The following is a 27,451-nucleotide window of genomic DNA, read 5'->3' as shown; positions in this document are numbered from 1 at the left end:
TGGATTTGACTGATTTTTACAAAAGGAAATTGTCATGTTGAGCCCAACCCAGTGCAACATAAGAGGTCTTGTGAGTCTTGTGATAGCCAACATTTCAACATCCAAACTCCAATTCAAAAAATTTGCAAAGTAAAAGAAACAATCATGTATAGTTGTTGTGAGTCTTGTGACAGCCAACATTTCAAATGAAGTTACAGACACCATATCCAATATGCACCTCATCCTTTACGACCAGAAGGCATTGTTGTAGTTCCACAACTATATTGCACAAGAAGACCGTCTCCCAAACGACTACCCAAGAAAAAGAATGAATTGCCAATGGTTGTGATGCCCTTATCATAAATGGAATTCTAGATTAACAATTGAAATGTCTAGTGGGTTTAGGCACTGCAGCTAACCGATGTCAAAACTGAAGCTTTAGACTTTGAAAGTTCAAGTCTCTAGACAACCCTGTCGAATAAAAATGCATATTACCACCAGAACAATTATTACAAATTGTCTTTTCTTATATTGCTTTCTATTCAAACATGTCATTATATTACTTTCTTATGCCTAAGATTGAAATTTTTTGAGACTGAAAGTGATTTCAAATTTCAATGCTCAAGTAACATTCAAAAATTATTTTTTAATTGAATAGGTGAAAACATTCAAGCCTCAATTGGTTGTTGTTAGAAATGAGTCATTAGTTGTTGAACTCAAAGAAATTCATGGACTGTTACTACATGCTTAATTGAATGCATTAAGTAATATAGGGATATCTTCTTAATATGTGAAGAAAGCCAATCATGGACTGTTACTACATGCTTACGTGTTTCTGAGTAAACAATTAGGAAGCAAAAAAAAAATGCCTTCTAAAAGAAATTCAAACCTGAAGCCATGGTGATGGGATCTCGTAGTAGGTGATTCTTGTGGAACATCCAATTTCTTTATGGTTTTTTGAAACTAAAGCAAATAGAAGGCTGATAACATATGTCAAAATCCCTAGATTTGCTCATCTAGAAGTCGTGTCATGCGATATGACCTGAAAAGAAACATAGCCAAAACAGAAAGTTAGATGAGCATAAATAATCAATAGGGACCCATTAGAGGTAGAATACAAAATCCCTACTTACCAGCCATCTACATTAACATCCATGAGAACCAACTATTTGCAGTCAGCTCTCATCTTGTTCCAGTTACAGCAGGGTAAGGCATCATCTGATCTGTAGTCAATAAAAATAAAAACTCAAATTCAAAAATAGAAACATAAATAAAAGATGAGTAAAAACAGTTGAACAGATGCCTCACAAACATTAATAGAAGTTGCAGTATTGTTGTGAATTATTGTTTAAACTGGTGGAGTGTTTGTGGCAGTGATAAAACAAGACCGTAAGCAATTTGATTAGCCAAAAAATAACAGAAAGATTCAAAAACTAAACACGCAAAAGAGTGAGTATTCAACAACTAAAACTAGCCATATGTTAGAAGTAAATGCTTAAAGTAGTGATGGGTACGGAGGTTTTGATATCATTACCTCAACCATGAGCTTTTTACCATGGAGCAACATATCAACACTCCTTTAAGTCTGCATACAATAAAAGAATAATATAAGATGCGTAAAATCACTGATGTGCATGTTTCTGGACTCCCAACAAATCCAAACTACACAGCACCATCCCTCCCAACATGATAATTCGCCAAAATATAATTGTGTTGCAACTGCCATAGGAAAAACAAAAATTACCACTGAGTACTGAATTTGAAACAAAGAAGATGAATCTACTTTTACCAGAGAATCTCTTCCAGTCACAAACATGACAGGAGATGAAGTATTTTCTTTCTGGTTCAACATATAAGCATGGAGAGGTTGAAGTTGTTGTGATTGTCACTGGTGTTCACACTTTCTTTGGTAAAGCATCACATTTAGTAAACTCCATTGAAGTGGTCGGACATTTCCAGAAGGTGAATACATGAACAGATGAAGCAATTATGATTACTTTAAATATCATGTGCATTTCAGGAAAAAAGACAAGAAAAAGTACCATTGAAGTTTCACAAAATTATAATAAAATAAATAATGAAAAAGAATTTCATTAACTGATAATGAAAATAACAAAGTACCCTTGATATTTTTCCACAAACAAGCATCAACAAATCAGATGTTAGGATTTGTTTAATCTTGGGAATGAGACTTGGTAACAGTGGGCTGCACAATCTATTCAATTTTATTTGAGTTATATATTCCACATATGCAATTTTTTAGTGCTCATGTATCAAGCATCATATGCAACATGAGTATCATCATATAAATCAACAGGGATGCATCTGTATTGACGACACAAAGGTGGAGCCATATATAGTACATGTATGAGATTTTAAAATTTATGTATAGAAAGACTGCTAAGGGCCTGTTAATTTTCTAATTTGTAGTGTAAATAAGCAGTAAATGAAAGCCTTTGAATCTAGATTCCAAATATCCAAACAATTTACATGATAGGTCTCACTTTGTATGGTGGAAAGACATTAAATAGAATCACTCAAATTGGATTATTTCAATCCTTTAATAATTTTGATCGTTTTCTTTAGGCATGAACGTTCACTGTAATCTTCAGTAATAGGAAAGGGCAGTGATTAAGTATAAAGATCAAAGTTGGGACTAATTTCTAAATGTAGTGACAAAATATTTATACAATAAAAACAACAGGAAGCAAAAAATAATTGGAGGACCATAAGATAATCTTAATCACAAAATGTGAAGGTCTTAGTTATTTATCCTGCATAGATACGAGGCACACAGATCCATGTTAGGGGTAATTACTGATCTCCAGTATACAGAAAATTATGAGAAAACATTAAAGAAGAAAATATTGTATTATTCTCATCATTCTCATTACAGGGTGCATCCAAACAGGCCTCAAACAAGAGAAAATAAAATTGTAATTGATTACTATAAAGCCTTGAAAATTAGAATTTAAAAAAAAAAAAAAAAAAAACATCATAGCCCCACCAAATGAACAGCGTGGATGCACAACACATGTATCATTATTATGATTTTATAATATTTAAATGTTAGTTTTTATTTATTTTCTTTGTATTTTTTTTTTTTTTTTTTAAATCTAGTTTATTTCATACCCTTTGGGTCAGATTCTACAAGATCAAACTTCCCGAGTATAACGAATGTTGACACAGGTGATTGTTATTAATCATCTAGAGTTGGTTAAGGACACTGCTATCCGGGGCATGACCTGGATTGAGTCTCTGTCCAAGAACTTGCGATGAGGTGAGGCTTTAAGGTGATGTCTGTGAGTCTGCATGCTTAAGGTAATGTTTGGCCTGAAACAAGCACTGGGAGACCCTTAATATCTCAATCCCATGCAAAAGGCAACACCCACCATGACGATCCTATTGTGTAACGCCCAGAAATTCAGGGGTCGAGCATAATTCAGATCCCGAGTTTCAAAACATCACTTATGCAACATATTTAATCATGGATGTATGTTGTCTGTATTAGTACATAAAACATGGAATAGATTAAGCCAAATAGCAAATATAATTCAGGGATAAGTGAAGAAAGCAAGCGAAAGACTTATAGAAATATACGTGTACAAGTGCAAATTCCTGAAGTACATATACATACCAGGTCGTTCTGACAAGTGTTATTATCAAAATTACAAGTATTAAATTACATAATTTAATTTCCCAAAAGAAATCCCAGCATCCCGCGCATCAGAACGAGGCTCACTAGCACCCGTCTGAAAACTGCATAAAAGAGAAAGCAGCCTCATCATCATTCATCTCCCGCTCTACCTCAGAAGTCGCATCAACATCTGCAACATCAGCAGCTAAGACAGAGTCTAGTGGGTGTTTAACACCGCCCCAGAACGTGGGAGTGAGTGATCAACTCAGTGGAACAATAAAGCACAGGTTAACATGTTATCAGTTCAATCAAGCAGTAATGATAAAGCAGAACAATTAAACATGTCCTAAGTACTCTTGTTAATGAGAGAATGCATGCAGAATGATGCGTGCCCTCACGCGTACGGCCTCAGCGTCTTCATCTTACGTTACGCATGACATCGCCTCAAAGTGCGCTACGTCTACAAAGCACGTGCAAATGCGGTGCATGAACATGATTACCAAGTTGTTATTAGTCCTTTTCATACAGCAGGATTGGGAAGCTAAGGTACCTTCCTCATATCACCATCCAAACGGTGATCCATTCTAGGGTCGTCAGTCCTAGGCAATCTCATACGATCATATGTTTTCAGGTCGTTGCAAAGGGCTCGTCACCAATCAATGCACGCCTATCATACCATTGTTACTACACTAAGGCTCGTCACCTCAATGCGGTATCTAGGTATGCTCGAGGTCACTACAAAGGGCTCGTCACCAATCAATGTAGGCCGACAGCACGAATATAGTGTCCCATACCACCATAATTGGCTCACGAGTTTAGTTGCTCACTGGTCACTATGGGGAGGCTCGTCACCCCAGCGTAGGCCTACAGCTCGACTACGGTGTCCCATACCACCATGTCCGGCTCATGAGTCTTAGCGGATCAATGTACCATGGTTAATAGGATTTCATTGGTAAGTTTGGTACCCTAGATTCAAGCAGTAGCGTCCATACATGGTGAACATACATCGGACAATCGAGTTACTTGATGAACTCGACTAGCACGAGCGCACGTTGGGTTGAACGACATAGAGTGCGCAAACACTCTGCGTGGCCAAACCACTGCCGACAACTCTAATACGACTCGGGTTTGTCTAATACGTCCTACGTGGCGAAAACAACCTCAGCCATGATCTTAAGGTCGATTACCGATTCCCTGGACTAATGCATAGTCCCACACACATTCCACTACAACAGATGTTCATATTTACAATTTAAAATAGTAATGGAACAACAACTCAAATCATGTAGTACGTAAGCATTTGAAGGAAATCAACTTAACATGGAATTTCACATAAGCAAGACTTGAAATTAAAAAACAAGGAATGTAACTAGCATGAAGGAAATCATACACATCAATAGGAGTGTTGAGAATCACTTCTCAATGCCGGCAAATAGTATAATATATTACACTTTAGATCATTCAGGCATTTCTACAAACACTTAGAGTACATAGTTCAAAATATATGACGTATGTTGAAATACACACATTTGGACAATTCCTTTTACCAAGGAGTTGTCACACATACATCTAGCATACATACATGACAAATAATCATGGCAAACACATGTGCATATTTAATACATATACAGTACTTTATACATACACAGAATACACAAATCTCAATGTAACACATGCATATCAGGAACGCAAAATAAACATAACATTTGGCATATGAAATCTCATCCAAAACAAGAATAAACCATTCACTGGCATTGAAAGCTTTGAAAACCATAACATATACGATTAAAGTCCGCACCTTAAGCCAAAAAAGAACACCGAACTGATTTCAGACGATATGTCTTCGTCAACGGCGATAGAATACCCTAAAGCAAGAATAGAAATGAGATACAACAACACAAAGACTATTCTAAGCTCGAACACAGATTAAGGTTAGATTAACTTACCCAAAGATGAACTCAGAATCATCGGAATAACGATTCAAAGTGAAGGTTCATGGATGAAGAAGAACAGGAAAGAATCTAAGATGATTCACCAACTTCTCTCTCACTTTCTCTATCTTTTCCTTTCTCTTTCTAAGCTAGGGTTAGGAAATTCGTATGGAAAAGAGAGCTAGGGTTTTAAGGACTATAAATAGGCCTATTATTGATGAAAATAACCCCAGGGCCAAGGTATACTTAGGGTATAACCAAAACCGGCCTCGCACAATCCAACGAAGCACTTCCGGTGGGCCTATTACCACGAAAGGTCGGACTTAAGCTCTCTGACTATGGATCTAGGTTAAGCTGAGTTTTCGTACTGACCAGATCTTCAGATCAGCCGTGGCAGACTACACTCAAATCAACAGTCACCAAATCTCGATCTGGTCCACAAGCAAAAGGACATGCCTGGGCCATCTTCCCTGATCAGAGGGTGAAATTGGGTCAGAATCCAACGGTCAGATTACTTAAAATCGTCGTGCAAGCGACACGACTCAGATTTCATAAAATCTTAATTAATTTCCAACCGTTCTCACACTCTTCACTCCGAACTCAATCAAATCGACCGAGAACATCATCTGGACTTGATTTTTGAGGTGATGGTCAAGCCCAACATGGTGACCGCAACAGCCTAAGATCATCGCTATCGGACTTTCGACACGCGGTCTAGGTCCGATCCAGAACTTCCAAAAATTCCCAAAAGCAACTGGCTTTAGCGATGAATCCCAAATTTCAGAGTAACATAGCGCTAACCATTCTACAGGTTTTGAGTCATGCAGATACAATTTAAAGTGATTGATGCAGATTTCACAAGCAATCGAGTATAGCGCTAATTACCCCAAAAGCTACAAAGGAAAGAATAGCATAAAATTTTCAGGGTCATTACATATTGCAAAAATCAGGCTAATCTACTCATTCGGTGGGCCCCAAAAGTAAAAATCTATAAACAGCTTTGATGGAATGAAGTGTACTGGTGTTACCTACCTAAAGGATGGAGAGGCCCACCTCATGTTGTAAACATGATGTGGCCAAAAATGTTACACGTCGCACAGAAATAAAAATTGATGTATCAATGCGGATGCTCCATCAATCATCTCTCTTTCTAATTATCTTTCTCATTTTTGTACATTGATGGGCGATCTTCCATCAATGGATAGAGAGAGAATACAATCAAACTGAAAGTATACTATTCTCCACAAAATCACATCTATTTGCAGAGTAACCAAACCAGAAAATACTTTGATAAATCAAATTTAAGTTTGTGCATGCAACAGTACTGTTTTAAATCAACTTTAAGGTTGTGATTGTGTGTGCACATTTGCACGATAGCCATAATAGCCTTAAGTGAAAAACATACACTATGTCAATATATTTTAATAAAGGAGCATTAGAACATGTAAAAATGAGGAAGAAAATAAAACGTGTCAAGGGAAGAACCTGCTTTCACTAGGAACAAAAAAATTGTTCAGGCCAAGAGCACGAGATACTGACTGCCAAAGCAAGGGGAATAAATATATCCTAAGGTCAGTGAGACATCATGCATGTATACAAGCACTTGAACCTCAAACATAAAATGACCAAATAAACTGAGAATAGCATTTGCACATATTATAAGAATACCACCAATTGGAGAAGGCACAGCAAGAAGCTTGTAGGCATCATAAATAATAGGGGATTCCACTGGCTGCAGTTTTGGGGCTGCATCTACTGCAGTTCAGCTGAATGTATGCTTGAACTTACACTATAAACATAAGTCAGGCCTAAGCTAATAAAACCACAAGATGAACCACAAGAAAAATAAGAGTCCAGAAACTAAGAAATCTCTTTAACTACAGAGAAAGTGACTGATCATTACTGGAAATCACTAGAAATCAGTACAAATCATTGCTATCATCGAAAGAATCGATCAGAAACTTCGACGTCCCAGTCAACACACACACACACAAAGGAAACATCAGGACCCTAGAATTTACAGTAATAAAAACTAAATGGATGTACACAATCTCTATGGTTATCTTGTAAGATCCATCTACTAGATAACAAGTCAAGGGTTCCATTGTCGAATCCTGCTATTTTGACACTAGTTAGTCTTGCTCCTACCCATTCATAAAATGGTCCTGCATTCTAGTGGAGAAAAGGACACAACAACTCATCCTAAAACATGCATATTTCAAAGGGACATATTTGTCATGAATAAGAGGACACAACTCACCTTGACGCCCTTCTCCCTCCTCCTTTACCTGGGCTTGGGACCGGCAATGCAAGAAGTTGCATTGGCGGAGTTAAAAAAGGGCTTAAGCTCCATTTAGTTTGAGAAAAAAAATTATATTCATAAAGATTGATGTGATGACCAAATGGAACCTAAGACATTTAAAGAATAAATATCGAAATATATAAGAAAAAGAATGATATAATGATTTAAATGTAAGTTAAGTAACTTAACTTAGTGAAACATATTTTTCTAAACATGTCCACTATCAATCCAAAGTACTAGGCTAATTTTCAGCCCAACCTTGAGCTAGTGTAAGTGGGGTATTAACTAGCTGCTAAAAGTTTCACTCATCTACATTCAATAATTTTCATTGATCTAATCATAGTTCCAAAAACTAAAAACACAGCTTTGATCTAATAACTCGACATCTACTAATGTGATTCTCGATGAACCAACATATGTTCATGGGGATGAACCTATACGAGGAAATAAATGGGAAACTTTAACAATAAATTTTCTAGAAAATATGTTGCACTAGGTAAACAAAGAAGAATTTCCATTTGATTAGATTACTATAAGCAGTTTTTTTCTTTTTAAAAAAAATATATTCTTATCCTATTCAGTTGTGAAAGTAAATATTATTATCTTAGTTTAGAGCCTAGCCATCCACATGCAAGCACATGTGCCAATTTCACATGTGCAAGAGAACCTGTTTGGATCACTAATTTATACAGGAACTATATGGTAAATAAGCAATTATAACAACATGCTTTACTTCAACCTTGATGTCAGCAGAATTTGACCATGAAGTTACATAGAATTACATTGTTTGCATACAGATTATAGAAGAGGGAATTTCAACCTTTTTATCCTGCACACATTTGGTCAAATGGTCTCTGAGTGATATTACGCCACCTGCATTTACCTCAAACAGAATGACTGGCATTTGACTAATATAGAGGGATTTTGACTGATACCAGTGAAATGGTCTGGATGTATGAACCCCATCTCGGGGCCTACATACTATTAGAAAAGTTTCAATGGGCAGGCATCTACTATTAATGGATTGGCTAGCCTTTTAGGCCCATGACCCACCATTGGATGGTGCATTTGATTAACTAAGTTGATGTCTGACAGACATCACAGTGGACCCACAAAGCTCCACCTGGTGGCAACCGCCCACGAGGTTAACCTCATAGTACCTTTTCCCAATTAATTTCAAAAGTTCCAAATGCAAGCATTTGAAAATGTCGGGCAACTCACATCACACCAACATCTGAACAATTCAGTTGGTGCGGCCCACCATAGATCGCCCACAGTACAAAAGTCCCACCGATGAAACAATCTGGTGGGTTCCACTTCTAATTGGGTTCAAATTTTACAAGGGATATTCCATTTAGGGCAATGATCACATATTGTAACATCTCGGAAAAATCCATACAAAAACCCAAGTATCACCTTAGGCAGAAATCACTAAGGACCGAATCCTTTAGAAATTAGATGAAAATTAATTAAGTACTAAACTGAATTAATCAGTAAATTAGCTTAAACTACTTTCTATATGAACTGCAAGACCCAAAACCATTAGAATCGCTAACTCAACATTACCTGAAAATCTAGGAGCGATCTCAAAACCCAGTTGCATTCAGAAGCATGTCGTCTAGGAGCGATCTCAAAACCCAGTTGCATTCAGAAGCATGTCGAAACTCTGTATCGAACACAGAGCATGCGTCGAAAGTCCAATGGCTATGAAACTATAAGGTTATGACCGCCTTACTGGGCTTGACAACCATCGTGGGAATCGAGTCCAAATAGTATCTAGAAACGCACAACTTGAGCCTGGAGCGAAGTGTGTGAGAAACGTGAATATCTTGAGAAAATGAACTCAAACTTAAGTGAATTAGGCCGTTCGCTTGCAAGCCAAATTTAGGGTTTCACACCGTCAGATTCTAACCCAACTACACCCTTAGATGAGGGAAATTTCTCTGCACCTATTGGTATGCTTGTGGCCCTGATCGAGTGACAATGACCATTGAACTGAAACATGTCCTCCACAATCGATCTACAAATTTGATCAGATCGAAACCTTAACTTGGCTTAGATCCATGGTCAGGGAACTTTCTTCACACTGTATGCGAGAAATGGACGTCCAAATGAGCTCCGTTGGCCCGAAACAGCCACCCTTTGGCTATGCCCTGAGTATACCATGGCCATGGGGTCATTGTCATCACTTTTGGGCCTATATAAGGACCTAAATCCACCCCTCTCTCATTCCATACGAATTTTCATAATCCTAGGAGAGAGAAGAGAGAAAAGAGGAGGAAAGAGTGAGGAGAAGAGAGAGTTCAAGAGATCATTACTGGGAATCATTCCCACTACTCCTCGTGTGGAATCACCACCCCACCGTCGCTACACCATCGATTCTAGCTTCAATTTAGGTAAGAAATCCTAACCCTAATCTTGTTTTGGGAATCCAAATAGAGGAATCGGTGAATAGCTAAACTATTTCATGATTTAGGTAGTCGTTATGCCGTAGACAAAGACGTGGTGTACGAACTGAGTTCGTAACGAGCGTACCGACGAAAGGTGTGGAGTATAAACATATAGGTTATGGTTTTCAAGGCTTTTAATGTCAGCAATAATTTGTGTCTGACTTGATTGCTACCATATGATCTCAGTTATGACGTTTTCAATATATCATGTATGTGTAAACTAGGCTGTATACTAAAATGCATTCCATGTGTTTGTTGAAATGTCTGAATGAATAGAAAATTATGATTCATACTTCCCATGACTATTAATCTATAATTCATGTTTGTTGTATGTATGACAACTTCTTGGTGAAAGGACTTGCCATAATATATGTTATAACTAATTTATTATATGTATGCTGAAATGTGTAGTCTAAGTGTTTGATAAAATGTCTGAATGAGAAAATGTTTGTTGAAATGTATTTAATGAGGGTACTGAGATAGGATTCTCAATTTTCTTATCTATAGTTATAGTTTCCTTCATGTAACCTATGTTGTTACTACGTGATTTATGGATGAAATGTCTATGTATGATAGCATATGCAATATGGTTGTTAAAATGCTCGAATAAGAATAGTTTTTGAATTGGTTGTTAAATGCTTTTTTTACTATCACATGTGATTACCTATTATAATTGAGTATAATTGGGGACTACTATGTAGTCCAAGCAATCGGTAACGGTTCCCGGTTGAGTGGCTGAACTAGATTCGGTACATTGGATACGTTCAATGAATCCGATTCGTACAAAGATTGTCGACAGTGGTTAGGCCACATGGAGTGCTTATGCACTCCGTGTCGATTAATTCAGATTGCACACGTACCAATCGAACATGTTAAATAATCCAATTGGCCTATTATGTGTTTACCATGTATAGACGTTACTGCTTGAATCTAAGGTACCACTTACCAATGTAAAGCCTGTTTCAACCTTGGTATCATGATCCGTTAAGACTCATGAGCCGGACATGGTGATATGGGACACCATGGTTGAGCTGTCGGCCTACGCTGGGGTGACGAGCCTCCCCGTAGTGACTAGTGAGCAACCCAAACTAGTGAGCCAAATATGGTAGTATGGGACACTATATTCTAGCTGTCAGCCTACGATCAGGTGATGAGCCTCTCATAGTGACTTCGAGTATAAAGTAGGCCTACGTCGAGGTGACGAGCCTCCCGTAGTGACCTAAACTTGCCTATCCACTATTTTTCAATCGGGGATTATGTTGCCCTATAACTTGCCTATCGTGTGTGATTAACTAGGATTGACGACCCTAGATGGATCATTGTTTGGGTAAATGATATAAAGGGAGGTACCTTAGCTTCCCGAATCTGTTGTATGAATAAGCCTAAATAATAACTTGGCTAACATAATCATGCACCACATTACATGAGCTTGGCGAGGAAGCGCATGTTTAGGGAGTTTGTCATGCGCGATTGTGAGATGATGTTGCTGAAGGAGTGCAGGTGAAGGCATGCATAATTATAGCATATCATTCCTGCATTAACAAGAGTACTTAGAACATGATTGTTGTACTGCTTTATCATTGCTGCTTGACTGAATTGATAACATGTTAACCTTTGCCTTATAGCTCCGCTGAGTTGATCACTCACTCCCACTATGGGATGGTGTTTTAAAACACCAACTAGACTCTTATTTAAATGCAGGTAGTGATGCGGCTTAGATGACGAAGCCAAACTTCGTGGATGAGGAGGAGGAATTCTCCTATATGTAGCTATCAGGTAGGTCTCTGTAGACCTTGTTCTGATCGACGGGATTGTAGGGATACGAATTAGTTGGACATTACACTTTGTCATTTTGTTTATTTTGGAACAAACATGTATGTATTCAGCCTGGTGACATGATACTCTGGAGATTTATAACCACTTCTATATATTATATACCTACCTCAGTCTTCCACTTGCTTAACATAACTCTCCATGGAGTATGATATGTTGTTTTGATATAATCTCATTCATGTTTAATGCACTAATATGGACAACATTTAACCATCATTATCTATGTTGCATAAGTGATGAGTTGGAACTCGGGAGAGACCCTCAATTTTTGGGGCGTTATAAGTTAGTATCAGAGCATGATTTAGATTAAACTTGACCTGAGTTATGGTAACACGACGCACGCTGATGTAATTGACTTAGGAGGGGGTGATAAAATGAAAAAATAATCATAGGATTCCAAGTTTCACTGATGGGTGAAACTGACCATTGAAATATGACCCGTATGCATCTGTGATCATGTAAGATGATCCTAGTTCCTTTCTAGACCATCGATCGATGGGTTTAGATGATAATTCAATGTATTCCACACTCAAGTAACCCAGAAAGCGTGAATATGTGTGAGATGGAACCCGAAACCATTTCAAACGAACTCGGGGGCCCAAACGACACAAAACAGTGGGACCCAGGGGGTCCCTCGTACATTTTTGGCACCCCAGAAAGGGGATTCCATTGGCCCTAGGGTGATGCCATCGCCTTGGGTCCAGTGGACCGCGATGGCATCGCGCCTACCCGAGGCCGCGCAGTCGAGACCAGCGGGCCGCCGCGGGCTCGTGAGTCCGGTAGCCCGCTGACCCTTTGCATGTGTATGGGCCCACGAAAAACTGTGAGACCCTCTATATGTGCCTTTTTTGCTCATTTCACTCCCTCACCTAGCTTCTAAACCCTTGCAAACCCTCTAAAAACCTAATTTTTCACCTCAAATCCCCCCTCCGATTCTCATCTCTTCTTCTTCTTCATTACATACCCACCTCCACCATTTTCATCAAAACACATCTCCTATCTCCCTTATTTCCTCCCATTTGAGCACACAAACCTCCCCTTGTGTCTCATAGACCTCAAAATCCACCAACCCATCTTATCCTTCAATCTTACTTCACTCTCATGGCTCTTTTTGAGCTAGGGGCTGCTATCTTTTCCCTTTCCACACTTCTTTCCCTCATGAGAAAGAAGAGGGCGCCCGCAGATAAAGTCGGTCCTAGCCACCCTACCCGTCCAAGGAAGCAGAGAGGTGTCGAGGCTAGCACTAGCATTGAGCATGAGTGAAGGACGAAGCGGGATCTCGATCCCCAAATTCCTATTGAAAGAGCTCTGCCAGCGGGTAACGCACATGGTAGGTTTTAAGGCCATAGAGTTATCTTTGAAGCACACGTGGATGAAAGACTGTTTGGGCTTTATTCGGTGATGGACTTCCTATTAGACGACGGGTGGGATCCCATATTTGAGGGCAAGTCACATGGGTGTGTGAGCACTGTCCTAGCCTTCTACGCCTACATTTGAGATCCACTACTAGAGTCTCTACAGTTCATTATCCCCATGGGAAGGCGGGACGCCATTGTCAATGTTGGTGTGATATTCTGAATCATGGGGATTCCACATGAAGAGGTGCATGTTAGCGAGAAGAATCTCAAGAGTATTCGAGAAAGAGATCGCCGCACGCGGTTTCTTTGTGGCCGACTGGTTCCTTGGAAGCGAGGCAATTACCTCCCAGCATCCGAGATGACTCCTGACTTCCGCCTATTCCACTACATATTCACCAACAATGTGTATCCTAGGTGAAGCAATCGCATCGAATGCATGCGTTTGATGGTGCACTTTTTATACAGAGCTGGGTAGGGCGACAAGCTGTGTCTGTCTACGTACGTACTACTACAGATAGTCCATACTGCACGTGCCACTAGGATGGATATTTCACTCCCATTTGGCTGACTCATATGCAAGATTACTCATGAGTTTGGCTACAGACTTAATGCTGATGAACTTGCGCCGATCCACTTCATCAATGACATCACACTCAACAATATGGGCATTGGGCCGCGACAACAACAAGCCCAACTTGATGAGTATGGTGACGAGATAGAGGAAGAGGAAGGAAGCGATGAAGAGGAGGAGGAAGAAGAATTTGAGGAAGGCAGTGAAGGCGAGGAAGGGAGTGATGGTGAGAGAAGTAATGAGGAAGAGCAGGAAGAAGAAGAAGAGGAGGCCCAAGACTCTGATAGGGGCTCTTCTCCTTCTACACAAGAGCACCACCATGATCAGGTTTCTTTAGAAGTCCGCTTGGCTCAGCTTGAGGAGAGACAAGTCACCCTGAGACAGGAGGTCAGAGAGACCCGGGCTGAAGTAAAGTAAAAGCTTGACGAGAGTCAAGCTTAAATGAAACAACAGTTTAAGAAGGTGTCTCGCACCTTGAAGGCTCTCCTGTGCTGTATGCAAGACAAGGGTACTCCTCCACCATCTCCAGATTCGGACGACTAGTCACATGTTGTACTCATCTTTGGGTCTTTTTTGTTTTCTTGCTTTCTACGTTATAGCCTTGATAGGCTTAGTAGTAGGGTAGAGTTGTTGATGTGTTTTAGTATTTAAAGCTTTGTTAGATTAGTTCACATGCATCTTCTGTCATAATCCATGTAAGACTACATCTCATGTATTGTGACAATTTTGGTTAAATGAAATGCATAAAGCTCCTTTTGTTATGAGATGTGTAGAATGCTTGAGAAATTGAGTGTTGTTATGCCAAGTCTTACACATGTTGCACCCTATGTTGTATATAGGGAATGCCACCTAAGGCCACTCAGAATATGGCACATCTTACGCTTGATGAATTGAGTGATGGGGACGGGGCACCTCCCCTAAGCGATAGCCATACGGACCTCAGTTTGGGCCCGAACCAGGAGACTATGCCTGGTTCTCTACCGGCCACTGGCCCCACGAATGGGCTAACACCTAGGGCATGTGGCCCTGCCTGCACACCTGTGCACCCTACTGGAAACATGAATGCCAATGGCTTATTTGAACGATTCCAGTGCTTTCGACCTCCCACTTTTATGAGTACTCACAGACCCGAGGGGCCGAGTACTGGCTTGACCGCATCTCTAAGATGCTAAAGCCGCTACGCTGCACTACATTGAGGCAGAGCAAGTTGAGTTGGTTACATACATGTTCGAGAAGGAGGCTAGTCTATAGTGGGACAGCATCGTATAGACAGTGGCTGCTGGGTATGTATGGACATGGGAAGCTTTTGAGACCCACTTCCATGAGAAGTACTTCCCCCTCACTTATCGCAATGAAAAAGAGGAAGATTTTCTTCACCACCGATAGGGAGGGATGACAGTAGTAAAGTATGAAAACTGCTTTATGGAGCTAGCCAGATACGTTGCCTTGATACTAGCAGACGAGCCGATGTGAAAGTGACTATTTTCTGAGGGTCTGCGACCTGAAATATGTATAAAGATGTGTTGCGCTAGCATTCCCAGATATGCTGAGCTAGTGATCATGTCCCTATGAATTGACCAGGATGGGGATAAACTGTTCCATACACGTGTATCCATGGATCCGTGGCCTTGACCTAATTTGCTGAACAGACCATTCCTCGGCAAGAGGCCACGTGTTGATTCGCCTTTTAGGCTTATGGCTCCACCGACACAGTCAAGGTGATCAGATCTATGGTGCACCTACTGCAAGAGGTCGGGCCATACTGACACTTACTGCTTTACTGGGATGAGGGACAATGGCTTCGCACCTCCTTAGAAAATCACCTGTCAAATGCCATAGGCTATCTCAGCTCCACCTCTACAATCAGTGCCACCTACACAGCCATCTTACCGGCCACCTGCACCTCGATTTAGGATGCCTCAACAACCTACGACACCGCAACCGAACTGTTCTCAACAGGCACAAGTGCATGGACTTGCAGCTGAAGCGTCTGAGTCAGCAGCTATAGTGCCTTTAGCTTTCGAAGTCACTACCCACATCCAAGGTACACCCGTATTTCTATTAGTGGATGCCGGGTCCACTATTTCAATAATATCATGTACAGCAATCAAGCGACTAGTGATGGAAACTACTCCTATGGTTGGGGTGAGACTCCTTACCACCACAGGGACCTTCTCAGACACTACCAAGATTTGTAAAGGTAGATCGATAGACTTAGGGAGAAGGACAGTACTCGTTGACCTGATTGTCACCCCTCTGTGCCATTACGATGTCATCCTCGGAATAGATTGGCTGACTGAGATGAAGGGAGAGACAATTGCAATACTAGAGTGGTGACAGCCTATGGACTTGATAGCACGACCTTTACTTTCCCAGTTCAGGTCAGTTGGTACTACCGTATTAGTTGTTATGCTACCTTGCTAGAGAATGTTGATGATCTGACACTTGGGAACACGCTTGTAGTCTGAGATTTTATGGACGCGTTTAGGATGATACCTAGACTACCTCCTCAGCATGAGATCAACTTTACTATCGACCTTGTGCCTGGTGCGACACCCATTTTGCTACTGACATATCGCATGCCTCCATGCGAGATGGAGGAAGTGAGGAGACAGATCGATAGTCTGTTAGAATCAGGTTTCATACGACCGAGTGTATCTCCTTGGGGAGAACTTGTGTTGTTTGTGAAGAAGGATGGATCACTGCAATTGTGTATTGATTATCGTAGGTTGAACCAAGTGACAGTGGAGAACAAGTATCCTCTGCCCAGGATTGATGACCTATTTGACCAGTTGAAAGGGGCACAGTACTTTTCAAAGATCGACTTGCAATCAAGGTATCACTACTTGCATGTCAAAGATGAGGACGTGTAGAAAACAGCGTTTAGAACCAACTTTGGGCACTACGAGTTCCTTATGATGTCATTTGGACTCACAAATGCATCGGCCGTGTTCATAGACCTTATGAACCGGGTATTTCAGCCGTATCTATACCGATTCATCATCATATTTATAGATGACATCCTGATATACTCCAAGAGTCTGAAAGACGAGGGGCACCTGCAAGCAGTCTTTGATACTCTTAGGAAGAACCAGTTGTTTACTCAGTACAAGAAATGCGACTTATAGAAAGAAGAAGTCAAGTTCCTTAGACATGTGGTGTCTAAGGAAGTATAATGACCCAGAAAATTTCGTGCTAAGACCCGAGTACTACCTCAAATTCTTAGAAGTTATTTGTAGGTTAATTAGCGTTAAACTCAATTGCTTGTGAAATTAGCATCAATCACTTTAAATTTGATCTGCAGGACTCAAAACCTGTAGAATTGGTAGCGCTATATTACCCTAAAATCTAGGATTCAACGCTATATCCAGTTGCTCTCAGGAGTATTTGGAAACTTTGGATCGGACCTGGACCGCGCGTCAAAAGTTTGATAGCGATGAACTTAGACAATTATGGTCACCTTGTTGGGTTTAACCATCACCTTAGAAATCAAGTCCAAATGATGTCTTGGGTCGATTTGCTTGAGTCCGGAGTGAAGAGTGTGAGAAAGTTGAGAAATTAAATATAAATTTGTGAAACCTGAGTCGTGTCGCTTACACGCCGATTCTTAGCTTTTTGACCGTTGGATTCTGACCCAATTTCACCCTCGGATCAGGAAAGGTGGCCCAGGCATGTCATAGTGCTTGTGGACCTGATCGAGTTTCGGTGACCACTGAATTGAGATTGGTCCGCCACGGCTGATCTATAAATTTGATCGGTATGAAAACTAAGTCTGACCTAGATCCATGGTTAGTGAGCTTAAGTCCGACTGCACGTGGAAAAAGGACCACCGGAAGCGCTCCGTTGGATCGAGAGAGACCTGATTTGGTTATAACCTAAGTATACCTTGGCCCTGGGGCTATTTTCATCAATGTTAGGCCTATATAAAGACCTTAAAACCCTCACTCTCTATTTCATACGAATTTCTTAAACCCTAGCTAAGAGAGAGAGAAAGTGAGAGGAAGTTGGTGAATCCTCTTGAGATTCTTCCTTATTGCTTTGCTTCCCTAAACCATCACTTCTGAATCGTTAATCCGGCGATTCTAAGTTCATTCTTGGGTAAGTTAATCAAACCCTAGTCTATTTTAGAGCTTAGAATAGTCTATGTGTTGATGTAGCTCATTTCGATTCACGCTTTGGGTTATCTAGTCGTCGTTGACGAAGACTTATCGTTTGAATCAGATCGGTGCGCTTTTTCTGGTTTAAGGTGTGGACTATATTCGTATAGGTTATGGTTTTCAAGGCTTTCAATCTCAGATAATGGTTTAGTATTGTTGTGGGTGTAATTTCACATGCCAAATGCGATGTTTATATTACGTTCCTGATATATTTGAGTTATATTAAGATTTGTGTATTCCTTGTGTATGTAGAAAGTATCGTATACGTATGAAATACGAACATGTGTTTGCCATGATTAATTGTCGTGTACTTGTGCTAGTTGTATGTGTGTCAACTCCTTGGTAAAAGGAATTGTCCAAATGTGTGTTATCACCAACATACGTCATATATGTTGGAATATGTAGTCTAAGTGTTTGTAGAAATGTCTGAATGATCTAATGTGTAATATTTTATCCTATTTACGGACGTTGAGAAGAGATTCTCAACTCTCCTATTGGTGTGTATGATTTCATACATGCAATTTACATTCCTTGTTAGTTAAATTCAAGCATGTCTTACATGTACATTTATGTTAAGTTAATATTCTTCAAATGCTTACATATTGTATGATTTGAATTATTGTTCCATTACTGTTCTAAATTGTTAATATGAATATCTATTATAATTGAATGTGTTTGGGACTATGGAATAGTCCAGGAAATTGGTAACAGACATTGAGTTTGTGGCCAAGGTTGTTTTCGCCACGTAGGATATGTTTAACGAACCCGAGTCGTATTAGGGTTGTCGACAGTGGTTTGACCATATGGAGTATTTACGCACTCTATTTCGTTCAACTCAACGTGCACTCGTGTTAGTCGAGTTCATCAAGTAACCCGATTGTCCCGATGTATGTTCACCAGTATGACGTTATTGTTTGAATCTAGGGTACCAAACTTACCGATGAAATCCCGTTAACCATTGTACCTTGATCCGCTAAGACTCATGAGCCGGACATGGTGGTATGGGACACTGTGGTCGAGCTGTCAGCCTACGCTGGGGTGACGAGCCTCCCCATAGTGACCAGTGAGCACACTAGACTCGTGAGTCGATTATGGTGGTATGGGACACTATATTCGTGCTGTCGGCCTACATTGATTGGTAACGAGCCCTTTGTAGTAACCTCGAGCATACCTTGATACTGCATTAAGGCAACGAGCCTAGGGTAGTAACTAAGGTATGATAAGCATGTATTGATTGGTGACAAGCCCTTTGCAGTGACCTAGAACCATATGATCATATGAGACTGCCTAGGATTGACGACCCTATAATGGATCACTGTTTGGGAATTGATATGAGGAAGGTACCTTAGCTTCCCAATCCTACTGTATGAAAAGGACTAATAACAACTTGGTAATCATGTTCATACACCGCATTGCATGTGCGTAGGAGTCGTTGGCACTACAGGAGGTTGTCATGCGTACCGTAAGATGAAGACGCTGAAGGAGTGCAGGCGAGGGCATGCATCATTTCTTCATACATCCTTGCATTAACAAGAGTACTTAGGACGTGTTGATTGTATTGCCTTATCATTACTTCTTGATTGACTTGATATCATGTTAACTTTTACTGTATAGTTCCAGTGAGTTGATCACTCAATCCCACATTCTGGGACAGTGTCCAGACTCTGTCTTAGATACAGATGATGACGCGACCCCTGAGGCAGAGTAGGAGTACGAGGATGATGAGGACGCGTTTTCTTTTATGCAGTTCTCAGGCGGGTTCATGTGAGTCGTGTCCTAATCAACGGGGATTCTGGTTTTCTTTTGGAATAGATAATTTCATTTTGATACTTGTATTTTGAAGATAAACGCTTGTAATTATGACCTAGCAAAGCATACATATCACAGGGACTTGCACATGTACACATATATTTCTTTAAGTCTTCCGCTTGCATCTTTCACTTATCCCTGGATTATGTTTGCAGTTTGGCTTAATCTATTCCATGTTTTATGCACTCATACAGACAACATACATCCATTATTGCATATGTTACATAAGTGATGTTTTGGAACTCGGGAGCTGAGTTATGCTCGACCCCCGAATTTCAGGGCGTTACAGGAAGGGATAGTTGTGAACCTTGTTAAGGTGACCGCAGTTCAGGACTAGGAGCAGCCTGGTTCGGTTACCGAAGTGAGGAGTTTCCTCAGCCTGGTAGGTTATAATCGTCGATTCATTAAGGAATTTTCCAAGATAGGCAGACCGTTGTCTCAGTTCACTCGAAAAGATCTTAGGTTTGCTTAGAACGAGAAGGTAGAAGCAGTCTTTCAGGAACTAAAGGACAAATTGACGTATGCACCCATGCTCGTACTACTAAAGCAGGGAGTTAGATATACCATATACACCGATGCCGCTCGTGATGGGTTAGGTTGTGTTCCTATGCAGAAGGACAGAGTAATTGCTTATGCATCGCGATAGTTGAGGAAACACGAGGAGAACTACCCTAAGCACGACCTGGACTTGGCAGTCGTCATCTTTGCATTAAATGTCTGAAGACATTACCTTTACGAATAGGAGTTCGAGCTCTTTTGCGACCACAAGAGTCTCAAATACATATTCACGCAGAGAGACTTGAATATGAGGCATCGACGATGGATGGAGATCTTGAAATACTTCAAGTTAGAGGTCTCCTACCATCCTAGCAAGGCCAACCTTGTGGCAGACGTGTTGAGCTGTAAGAAGAGGATTACATTTGTTGTGAGAAGATGATAAAGGAATGGAATATGGTTGACTTTGTGCGAGACTTCGAATTAAAGGTTACAGTAGAGGAGCCGTTCGAGAGCGTCGCACACAACCGCTTGCAGCCACTTAACAATGACCAAATCATTGTAGCTCAGAGAGAAGATGAATGGTTGATTAAGATGAGAGAGCAAGCAGCCAACAACGAAGAGTCTGAATGGAGAGTTGGTTTGGATGAGGGCTTATGTTATCGTGGCCGCCTATGCGTTCCGAATCTTCATGACTTGAGAAAGGAAAGTTCTAGAAGCCACTCACAATTCGAGGATGGTAATGCATCCTGGCAGTACGAAGATGTACCGAGACATGAAGCGTTTGTACTGGTGGGACAACATGAAGGCCCACATAGCAGAGTATGTGTCCCGTTATTTCATGTGCCAACAGGTTAAGGCCGAGCATCGCCGACCTCCTGGTTTACTTCAGCCCATGCCTACAGCTAAATGGAAATGAGATTTCATCTCTATGGATTTCATTTTGGGATGAGGAAGGGACATAACTCCATTTTGGTGATTGTGGACCGATTGACGAAATCGGCTCATTTTCTCCCGATTAGAGTCTCTAACATAGCAGATGATTTGGCCAGGCTATACATCAAGGAGATAGTATGTCTACATGGAGTTCCTATGGAGATCGTGTCGGATCGAGACACGCGATTCATGTCTATCTTCTACACTTTTAAGAAGCAATGGGGGTGAAACTGAAGTTTAGTACCACGTTTCACCCATAGAATGATAGGCAGATGGAATGGGTAAATCAGGTGTTAGAAGACATATTACGAGCATGTGTGCTTGACTTTAAAGACAGTTGGGATGACTGGCTTCCTTAGGCTAAGTTCGCTTATAACAACAACTTTCAAGCGAGCATTGGCATGGCTCTTTACGAAGCATTATATGGGCGTCCATATCGAGCACCGCATTGTTGGGCAGAAGTTAGTGAGAAGGTCTAATTGGCCCAGATTTAGTTCAGGTGACCTCATAGAAATTGATATTATCAGGCGTCGACTTCTTTCAGCACAGAGCAGATAGAAGAGTTACACTGATACGAGGCGCTAATCACTAGAGTTTGAGGTTGGGGACCATGGGTTTCTTAAGGTTTCTCCCATGAAGGGAGTCTTTTGATTTGGCAAGAAGGGAAAATTCATGCCACGATTTATTGGTTCATTCCATATTCTAGATCGAGTGGATGTGGTAGCATACCGCCTCACTTTGCCTACACCACTTGCATACGTGTACAACATATTTCACGTATCAATGCTGAAGAAATATGTTCATGATCCTTCCCTCATTATTAAATGAGAGTAGGTACAGTTGAGTGAAGATCCTACTTATGTACTGCGATCGACACGTATCCTAAACAAGAAGGAACAAGTGCTGCGCAGTAAAGTTATCCCGCTTGTGAAAGTACTATGGACGCATCACACTGAGAAAGAGGATACTTGGGAAACAGAAGGCGAGGTCTGTAAGAACTACCCTCAGATTCTCGAGGAGTACGAAAAGGTACTAATTTCGAGGATAAATTTTTTTTGAAGGGGGTAAGATTGTAACATCTTGAAAAAATCCATACAAAAACTTAAGTATTACCTCAGGCAGAAATCACTAAGGACCAAATCCTTTAGAAATTAGATGAAAATTAATTAAGTACTAAACTGAATTAATCGGTAAATTATCTTGAACTACTTTCTATACGAACTGCAAGACCCAAAACCATTATAATCGCTAACTCAACATTACTTGAAAATCTAGGAGCGATCTCAAAACTCAGTTGCTCTCGGGAGCACATTGAAACTCTGTATTGGACCTAAACTGCACGTCGAAAGTCCGATGACTGCGAAACTATAAGGTTATGACCACATTACTGAGCTTGACAACCACCATGGGAATCGAATCCAAATAGTATCCAAAAACGCACAGATAGACAGGACGAAGTGTGTGAGAAATGCGAATATCATCAAAAAATGAACTCAAACTTAAGTGAATTGGGTTGTTCTCTTATAGGCCAAATTTAGGGTTTCAAACCATCAAATTTTGACCCAACTACACCCTTGGATCAGGAAAATTTCTCTTCACCCATTGGTATGCTTGTGACCCTGATCGAGTGACGATGACTGTTGAACTGAAACAGGTCCTCCACGGTCAATCTACAAATTCAATCGGACCAAAACCTTAACTTGGCTTAGATCCATGGTCAGGGAACTTTCTCCAGACTGTATGCAAGAAATGGACCTCCAGATGAGCTTCGTTGGCCTGAAACAACCACCCTTTGGCTATACCCTAAGTATACCATGGACATGGGGCCATTAACATCACTTCTGGGCCTATATAAGGACATAAATCCACCCCTCTCATTCCATACAAATTTTTCTAAACCTAGGAGAGAGGAGAGAAAAGAGGAGGAAAGAGTGAGGAGAAGAGAGAGAGTTCAGGAGATCGTTACTGGGATTCATTCCCACTATTTGTGTGGAATCACCACCCCACCGTGACTGCACCATCGATTCTACCTTTGATTTGGGTAAGAAATCCTAACCCTAATCTTATTTTAGGAATCCAAATAGAGGAATCGATGAAATAGCTAACCTATTTCATGATTTAGGTAACTGTTGTGCCGTAGACAAAGACGTGGTGTACGAATTGAGTTCGTAATGAGCGTACCAACGAAAGGTGCGGGCTATAAACATATATGTTATGGTTTTCAAGGCTTTCAATGTTAGCAATAATTTATGTCTAACTTGATTGCTGCTATATGATCTCAGTTATGACGTTTTCGATATATCATGTATGTGTAAACTAGGCTGTATACTAAAATGCATTCCATGTGTTTGTTAAAATGTTTGAATGAATATGAAATTATGATTTATACTTCCTATGACTATTAATCTAGAATTCATATTTGTTGTACGTATGACAACTCCTTGGTGAAAGGACTTACCATAATATCTGTTATAACTAATTTATTATATGTATGCTGAAATGTGTAGTATAAGTATTTGATAAAATGTCTGAATGAGAAAATGTTTGTTGAAATGTATTTAATGAGGGTGCTGAGATAGGATTCTCAATTTCCTTATCTATAGTTACAGTTTTCTTCATGTAACTTATCTTCCTAATACGTGATTTATGGATGAAATGTCTATGTATGATAACATGTGCAATATGGTTGTTAAAATGCTCGAATAAGAATAGTATTTGAATTGGTTGTTAAATGCTTTTTTGACTATCACATGTGATTACCTATTGTAATTGAGTACAATTGGGGACTACTACGTAGTCCAGGCAATTGGTAACGGTTCTCGGTTGAGTGGTTGAACTAGATTCGCCACATTGGATACGTTCAATGAATCAGAGTCGTATGAAGATTGTCGACAGTGGTCAGGCCACGGGAAGTGCTTATGCGCTCTGTGTCGATTAATTCAACTTACGCTCGTACCAATCGAACTTGTCAAATAATCTGATTGGCCTATTGTGTGTTTACCATGTATGAACGTTACTGCTTGAATGTAAGATACCACTTACCAATATAAAGCCCATTTCAACCTTGGTACCATGATCTGCTAAGACTTATGAGCCGGGCATGGTGCTATGGGACACCTTGGTCGAGTTGCTGGACTACGCTGGGTGACGAGCCTCCCCGTAGTTACCAGTGAGCAACCCAAACTCGTGAGCTGAATACGGTAGTATGGGACACTGTATTCGAGCTGTCGACCTGCGATCAGGTGACGAGCCTCTCGTAGTGACCTCGAGTATAAACTAGGCATATGACGAGGTGACGAGCCTCTCGTAGCGACCTGAACTTACCTATCCACTGCTTTTCAATCAGGGGATATGTTGCCCTATAACTTGCCTATCGTATGTGATTAACTAGGATTGACGACCCTAGATGGATCATCATTTGGGTAAATGATATAAAGAGAGGTATCTTAACTTCTTAAATTTGTTGTATGAATAAGCCTAAATAATTACTTGGCTAACACGATCAGGCACCACATTGCATGTCCTTTAGCGGGAAGCACACATTTAGGGAGTTTTTCATGCGCGATCGTGAGATGATGTCGCTGAGGGAGTGCAGGCGAGGGCATACATCATTATAGTATATTATTCCTGCATTAACAAGAGTACTTAGGATATGATTGTTGTACTGCTTTATCATTACTGCTTGACTGAATTGATAACATATTAACCTTTGCCTTATAACTCAGTTAGCTCTACTAAGTTGATCACTCACTCCCACTCTAGGATGGTGTTTTAAAACACCAACCAGACTCTGATTTAGATGCAAGTAGTGATGTGGCTTACATGACGGAGCTGAAATTCTTAGATGAGGAGGAGGAATTGTCCTATATGCAGCTATCAGGCGGGTCTCCGTAAACCTTGTTCTGATCAATGAGATTGTAGGGATACGAATTAGTTGGACATTACACTTTGTCATTTTGTATATTTTGGAACAAACATGTATATATTCAACCTGGTGACATGATCATACTCTAGGGATTTATAACCAGTTTTATACATTATATACCTACCTCAATCTTTCGCTTGCTTAACTTAATTCTCCCTGGAGTATGATATGCTATTTTGGTATAATCCCACTCATGTTTAATGCACTAATATGAACAATATTTAATCATCATTATCTATGTTGCATAAGTGATGTGTTAGAACTCGAGAGTTGAGCTTTGCTCGACCCCCGATTTTCAGGGCGTTACACATACCTTCAAGCTGTTTGGGCCCACCATGGTGTTTGAGTTACATCTAACTTGTCCATTAGATGCATTCCCATATGGTAGGTCTTAAGCTCGAAAATCATTATGATCCACTACTCATGTGGACCACACCGAGGTTTGGATTCCACATCAAGGGTGGGCCCCACATAGCTCTAACTACCATATGTCCAAACATTTCTCCGTATCATTTTAAAACATGCCCCAAAAAAAAAAAAATAATCAAACCAACGGCTAAGAAAATATCCCACAAATTACCTACAACCCTAAAAACCCTATTGGTACTAACCCAAATTGCAACCCGAATGGATGTTTTGTTGAAACGGACAGTCAATCATTCTATTGTGGTTAGTGTAGATTCTGATAACCACAACAGTTTTAGGTAATTGATATGGGCTAGAGAAAGGTCAGCAAAATGAAAAGCATCCGGCCATAGCACCATCAATACTCACCTTGTTCCAGGCTCAGAGCCCTCGATTTGCTCTCAAGAACGGTGACAACTAGAAGATCGCAGGCAGTAAGATGGACACCGAGGATGAGCGCAGCCACACACTGGAACCTGATGAATCTCCTGATCCGGCACCGTGGCAGCCCAGCATTTCCTTCAGAGAGTGAGAGGGAGATCGAGGGAGAGGGAGAGTAAGAAGGAGATGAGAGAGAGAGATAGAGGGTCGAGATCAAAAGAGGGAGAGGGAAATGGAGGAGAGGGAGATCGAGAGAGAGGGAGAGTGTGATGGAGATCGAGAGAGAGGGTTGAGGTCGGGAGCGGGAGAGGGAGATTAAGAGAGGGAGATGGAAACACGGTATGCAAAATGAAGCTTTTAAGGCTTTTGGCGTAAGAAAATAGGTTAAATGAATTAGTAGTTTGCGGTACATATAGAGCAGTGTACCTCTTGGGCCTTGTGGGGTCCACTGATAGGTACCTAACTGAATCCATTTTATCCATCTGTTTTAAAATAAAACAATAAAAAAACATAATAAAAACTAAGAAGATCCAACACTCCATTGGGACATACCGATAAAACAGTGGAAATAACAAAGTAGCAATGAATTGCGGTACGGTGAAGAACCGTTTCCAATCAGAAACGGCTTAAAGCCATTTCTGAACCAAAGTTTCCACTGTTCCAGAATAACAATTTTGGTGTACTGGTGACCCTATGAAAATCTTGAAATAGTGAAAGCTAAAATTACGAGGGTAGTGATTTTGGGAGTATAATATGTGTGGGGTTTAACACCGACCACTATAACTCCTTAAGCAGTAGTGGTGAATGTTTATTTATTTATTACTTTTCTTGTAATTGATTGTCTCCTGTTAAGTTTAGTATTTTAATCTCAATGATGTCATGAAATAAGGTTGTCCTATATATATCCTTTAAGTGAAGGTTATCCTACTTGGAATCAAGATTTCAATACTCTAAGAAGTTGAGAGTATTTATTTTATTATTTCGCATTATATCAAAATATTTTGTATTGTCCTATTCACCCCCTTTAAGACATCTATAGCTTGTCCTTTTAGAGCTGAATTAGAGTTGGTTAAGGCCACTGAACCCTTGTTGACCCCGGTTTACCCCACCCAAGCCAGAATCAGGTCTAATCCATTTTGATGCCTTAAACGAGCCCTGTTCGAGCCTTATTTTTTCTAACATGTCCATTGTGCTCCTAAGAACGTCAACAACTACTTGAGTAGAATCCAAACCATTTAAGGGCATAGAATTGTGGTTGACCCTGCTTGACCTCAATAGAGTC

At 40.4% G+C, this 27,451-nt stretch overlaps 1 long non-coding RNA gene across 4 annotated transcripts; it reads right to left on the bottom strand.

The window, feature by feature from the left end:
• Nucleotides 1-234: 234 nt before the first annotated feature.
• On the bottom strand, nucleotides 235-7,929 carry LOC131250040 (uncharacterized). 4 transcript variants are annotated; one of them, XR_009173004.1, is made up of 6 exons: nucleotides 7,216-7,929; nucleotides 7,033-7,085; nucleotides 1,514-1,698; nucleotides 1,113-1,197; nucleotides 869-1,021; nucleotides 235-450 (listed from the first exon to the last, which is right to left on the bottom strand). It is a non-coding gene; the product is annotated as an uncharacterized LOC131250040 (long non-coding RNA). The 4 variants fall into 4 exon arrangements; XR_009173005.1 differs by having other exon boundaries at nucleotides 7,219-7,929; XR_009173006.1 differs by having other exon boundaries at nucleotides 1,606-1,698; nucleotides 7,216-7,924.
• Nucleotides 7,930-27,451: the final 19,522 nt, after the last annotated feature.

This window comes from Magnolia sinica, chromosome 6, assembly GCF_029962835.1.
Source record: "Magnolia sinica isolate HGM2019 chromosome 6, MsV1, whole genome shotgun sequence".
In the NCBI taxonomy this organism is placed as follows: domain Eukaryota; kingdom Viridiplantae; phylum Streptophyta; class Magnoliopsida; order Magnoliales; family Magnoliaceae; genus Magnolia; species Magnolia sinica.
Note: the sequence above shows the minus strand (reverse complement) of the source record. Positions and strands in the feature narration are given on the sequence as shown.